The sequence below is a fragment of the Rhinoraja longicauda genome, chromosome 2 (assembly GCF_053455715.1).
Source record: "Rhinoraja longicauda isolate Sanriku21f chromosome 2, sRhiLon1.1, whole genome shotgun sequence".
NCBI classification, from domain to species: domain Eukaryota; kingdom Metazoa; phylum Chordata; class Chondrichthyes; order Rajiformes; family Arhynchobatidae; genus Rhinoraja; species Rhinoraja longicauda.
Window position 1 is genome coordinate 91,709,152 of NC_135954.1, and position 6,102 is coordinate 91,715,253.

Below are 6,102 nucleotides of genomic sequence, written 5' to 3' on the forward strand. Positions count from 1 at the left end.
TATGTAACTTCTATACTCTGGCTGATGAAGGCCAAGGTACCAAAAGCCTCTTATCTCCCTGCAACTCGACCTTCAAGGAACCATGCACCTGCACTCCTGGATCCCTCTGCTCTACAACACTCCCCAGAGGCTTATTATTCACTGTGTAGGTCCTGCTCCTGTTAGACATCCCAAAATGCAACACCTCTCACTTCTCTGTATTAAATTCCATCAACCATTCCTCACCCACCTGGCCAATCGATCCAGATCCTGCTGCAATCTTTCACAACCATCTTCACTATCTGAAAAAAACACCCACTTTTGTATCGTCAGCAAACTTGCTAATCTTGCCTGTATGTTCTTGTCTGTATGGAGATGACAAACAGTACTGGGCCCTGCACCTAACCCTGAGGCACACCACTAGTCACAGGCCTCCAGTCCGAGAAGCTTCCTTCCCTGGAGCCAATTTGCTATCCATTCATCTATCTCTCCTTGGATCCCATGCGATCTAACCTTCCAGAACAGCCTCCCATGCGGAACCTTGTTAAATGCCATACCGAAATCCATGTATACAACATATACAGCTCTGCCCTCAGACTTTTTTGGTCACATCTTCAAAAAACTCAGATTTGTGAGACACGACCTCCTACGTACAAAACTATGCTGAGTATCCCTAATCAGCCCATGTCGGTCCAAATGCCTGCATAACCTATCCCTCAGAATACTCTCTAGTAACTTTCCATTGGTATAGTTTTTTTTGTAGAAACTACATATCATTTAATTCCCTAAATTTCCAAGCATCTATTGAGTTTTGCCTTGAATAAACAAATCTCTACATTTTGTGGGGGTGGAGTATGCCAAGGATCCTCTTGGGGGAGAAATTTCTGATGTCAAATTTAAATGGCCAATTTCTTATTTTGGGACAGCCATCCCTACATTTAGGCATTGTTGTATTGTTGTGCCCATCATGTCTAGTCCTGTTTATAAATGTATACTTCAATAACATTGCATACTTCAAAACTGGTGTAGGCCAAGTCTGCTTCTCATAATTCATGTCTCATCTCAGTCTGATAAACTTTTGTAAATTCTTGGATTTGCTAACTTGCACTTCCTTGTCAAACACAAATTACCATCTTCCGATGTTTTTTTTCTATAAATGGGGTTCTCTCTCCATTAGCGTGAAACAGAGGCTATAACAAAGGCAACATCAAGGGAAGATGTGTTTTTTTGGATACAAGGCACTGCAGAAGCTGGTTTACAAACAAAAAACCACAGTGTTGGAGTAACTCAGGTCAGGCAGCACCTCTGGAGAACATCAGTCATGAGCAAAGATGCAATCTTTGATTAGGTTATTATTTTGACTAATCAATTCAAGAGACTGAATGTTATTTTGCCAGCTGCCTTTTAACAGCAAAGCAGTCTGTAATAAGTTGCCTGACAGCTGGTTTCCTCATGATTTTGCATGACTAAGCCAGTCTCAACCACATTTATACATTGAGCATAGCAGTAGAGTTGCAATGCCAGAGACCGACGATTGCAGATTCCATCTGTAGTTTGCATGCTCTCCCTGTGACCACATGGGTTATCTCCACGGGCTCCCGTTTCCCACATTCCAAAGATGTGCAGGCTCGTAGGTTAATTGGTTTGTTTAATTTGTCCCTTGTGTGTAGGATGTGAAACGGGGATAACATAGAACTAGTGTACTGGTGATCATTGGGCGGCACAAACTCAGTGGGCGGAAGGGCTCGTTTCCACTCCATGTCTCTAAACTAAACTGTTGCTACACAATAGTCGCAACCTTGCAATACATAAGCCCAGTGTTCCCTGTAACTAACTGTACAAGACAACAGAAGACATCTTCAATTTATTCTATCTATCTATCTATCTATCTATCTATCTATCTATCTATCTAATCTATCTATCCATCCATCCATCCATCCATCCATCCATCCATCCATCCATCCATCCATCCATCCATCCATCCATCCATCCATCCATCCATCCATCCATCCATCTATCTATCTATCTATCTATCTATCTATCTATCTATCTATCTATCTATCTATCTATCTATCTATCTATCTATCTATCTATCTATCTATCTATCTATCTATCTATCTATCTATCTATCTATCTATCTATCCTAATCTATCTATCCTAATCTATCTATCTATCGTTTTCAGCTTGTGGCTTGTGACGGCTACATTTGTTTCGAAAGTTTCCAGAAAAGGATTTAGTTTTCAGCTTGTGACGGCTACATTGTTTCGAAAAGCTTCCAAGTAGTCTTTTTTGTTATTGCAAGTCAAGTCAAGTCAGTTTTATTTGTATAGCACATTTAAAAACAACCCACGTTGACCAAAGTGCTGCACATCTGATTAGGAAAAAAAAAAGAAGGCTATAGTGGTCACTTGACATACACAGATCAGGAGGACGGGCCCAACGGGCACACTTGGAGAGTAAGAGTGGGGCTGGGGGAGGAGAGAATGGGGGGTGTGGGGACGGGCCCAACGGGCCCTCTTTTCTAGTCTATCTATCTATCTATATACTATTAAAACTCAGATCTTGTGTATATTTTTGAGAATGACCTGAACCGTACGTAACATCGATTGCGGAAAAAAGGCGGACCGTAGCGCGACGGTTTTCGCACCGCCTCAATCGCCGATCTCGCGCTCGCTCGGCCGTGATATTTTCATTTACTTTGGTCGCGTGATTTTTAAGTTACAGAGGTTTTAAAGCGCTGCCCCCCCCCCCTTTTCAGGGGGGCGCTGCAGTGCAGATTTGGTCTTCAGCTTGTGACGGCTACATTGTTTCCAACATTGTTTCGAAAAGTTTCCAGGATTGTTTTAAAGTGCTGTTTTTTGTTATTGCAAGTCAAGTCAAGTCAAGTCAAGTCAATTAATAGCACATTTAAAAACAACCCACGTTGACCAAAGTGCTGCACATCTGATTAGGAAATATAGTGGTCACTTGACATACACAGATCAGTTGATTTTTAAGTTACAGAGGTTTTCAGGGGGGCGCTGCAGTGCAGATTTGGTCTTCAGCTTGTGACGGCTACATTGTTTCCAACATTGTTTCGAAAAGTTTCCAGGATTGTTTTAAAGTGCTGTTTTTTGTTATTGCAAGTCAAGTCAAGTCAAGTCAAGTCAAGTCAAGTCAAGTCAATTATATTTGTATAGCACATTTAAAAACAACCCACGTTGACCAAAGTGCTGCACATCTGATTAGGAAATATAGTGGTCACTTGACATACACAGATCAGGAGGACGGCCCCAACGGGTAAGAGTGGGGCTGGTGGAGGAGAGAATGGGGGGTGTGGGGACGGGCCCAACGGGCCCGCTTTGAACGGGCACACTTGTTCTAGTATACTATTAAAACTCAGATCTTGTTTATATATTTTTTTTGGGTTTGACCTGAATATATCGTATATTTATACGTAACAGCGATTGCAGCAAAACGGCGGACCGTAGCACGACGGTTTTCGCACCGCCTCAATCCCCAATCTCGCGCTCGCTCGGCCGTGATATTTCCATTTAATTTGGTCGCATGTTTTTTAAGTTACAGAGGTTTTAAAGCGCTGCCCCCCCCTTTTTCAGGGGGGCGCTGCGGTGCAGATTTAGTTTTCAGCTTGTGGCTTGTGACGGCTACATTTGTTTCGAAAGTTTCCAGAAAAGGATTTAGTTTTCAGCTTGTGACGGCTACATTGTTTCGAAAAGCTTCCAAGTAGTCTTTTTTGTTATTGCAAGTCAAGTCAAGTCAAGTCAAGTCAGTTTTATTTGTATAGCACATTTAAAAACAACCCACGTTGACCAAAGTGCTGCACATCTGATTAGGAAAAAAAAAAAAAAGAAGGCTATAGTGGTCACTTGACATACACAGATCAGGAGGACGGGCCCAACGGGCACACTTGGAGAGTAAGAGTGGGGCTGGGGGAGGAGAGAATGGGGGGTGTGGGGACGGGCCCAACGGGCCCTCTTTTCTAGTCTATCTATCTATCTATCTATATACTATTAAAACTCAGATCTTGTGTATATTTTTGAGAATGACCTGAACCGTACGTAACATCGATTGCGGAAAAAAGGCGGACCGTAGCGCGACGGTTTTCGCACCGCCTCAATCGCCAATCTGGCGCTCGCTCGGCCGTGATATTTTCATTTACTTTGGTCGCGTGATTTTTAAGTTACAGAGGTTTTAAAGCGCTGCCCCCCCCCCCTTTTCAGGGGGGCGCTGCAGTGCAGATTTGGTCTTCAGCTTGTGACGGCTACATTGTTTCGAACATTGTTTCGAAAGTTTCCAGGATTGTTTTAAAGTGCTGTTTTTTGTTATTGCAAGTCAAGTCAAGTCAAGTCAAGTCAAGTCAATTATATTTGTATAGCACATTTAAAAACGACCCACGTTGACCAAAGTGCTGCACATCTGATTAGGAAATATAGTGGTCACTTGACATACACAGATCAGGAGGACGGGCCCAACGGGTAAGAGTGGGGCTGGGGGAGGAGAGAATGGGGGGTGTGGGGACGGGCCCAACGGGCCCGCTTTGAACGGGCACACTTGTTCTAGTATACTACTAAAACTCAGATCTCGTGAATATATGTTATGTATGTATCTGCGATTTCGCTGATTTCGGAAAAAACGGTGAACCGTAGCGCCACGCGCACCGCCTTAATCACCACGCGGGGTGGGGCTGGAAAATGATATTTTTATTTAATTCGGTTGCATATGTTTTAAGTTACAGAGGTTTTAAAGCACTGCCCCCCCCTTATTGAGGTTTCTATAGAGGGCGCTGCGGTGAGGCTGTGCTCAGTACGCATGCGCGGCATCTCCTCACTTGTACATATATTTCACTGATTCGGCTGATTACGGCAAAACGGTAAACCGTGGCGCCAAGACCTGAACCGTACGTAACATCGATTGCGGAAAAAAGGCGGACCGTAGCGCGACGGTTTTCGCACCGCCTCAATCGCCAATCTCGCGCTCGCTCGGCCGTGATATTTTCATTTACTTTGGTCGCGTGATTTTTAAGTTACAGAGGTTTTAAAGCGCTGCCCCCCCCCCCTTTTCAGGGGGGCGCTGCAGTGCAGATTTGGTCTTCAGCTTGTGACGGCTACATTGTTTCGAACATTGTTTCGAAAAGTTTCCAGGATTGTTTTAAAGTGCTGTTTTTTGTTATTGCAAGTCAAGTCAAGTCAAGTCAATTATATTTGTATAGCACATTTAAAAACAACCCACGTTGACCAAAGTGCTGCAGCTGCGGCTTGCCTGCCGTCCATCTGTCTTTTGTGGTTTTTGTTGTTTTTGTCTGAATTGTAGTTTTAATATGGTGTAGGGTTTGTATGTTATGTTTGGGGGGGGGGGGGGGGGGGGGGGGTGGGAGGGAACGGGAACTGTAAAATTCTCTCTCCCGAACGGAGACGCGACCTTTGTTTCTGTGTCGTGTCCCCGTTCCCGTTGCGGCCTACCATCGGCCATGCACTTGGGACCACCTGGGGCTCTGGTTCGCAGAGCCCGCGGCCCGGACTCACCACCTGCGGCGCTGGCTGCCTTCAGATGCTGCGGGTGCGGCTGCGACTCGTCTCCGGAAGCTCCGGCGCGGGCCGCGTGGATGTCAGAAGCCCGCAGGCCCCTGGATGGGGGCCGACATCGGGACCTCCGGCAACGGCAGCGACAGCGTGTTCGCCCGTCCCGAATCGCGGGGCTTGGGTCGGCCCGCCGCGGACCTTTCACCGTCCGGCGCGGCCTGGAATAGGCCGCGGGATTTTCACCGCCCAGCGGGGGCTTCAATGTCGGGAGTCCCGACCACCCCGACGTGGCAACGCCAACAGCCTGACCGTGGGAGAAGACGGCAGGGAAGAGAAAAGACATTGTGGCCTTCCATCACAGTGAGGAGGGACTGGAGGAGACTCACTGTGATGGATGTTTCTTTTTGTTTGGTGTTAGTTTGTGATTGTATGTGTTATTGCATTTTTATTGATTATTCTTATTGGTCTTATTGTTCAACTGCAGGTAATGTTTCATTTCACTACACATTTATGTGTATGTGACAAATAAACGACTATTAACTATTAACTATTAACATCTGATTAGGAAATATAGTGGTCACTTGACATACACAGATCAGGAGGA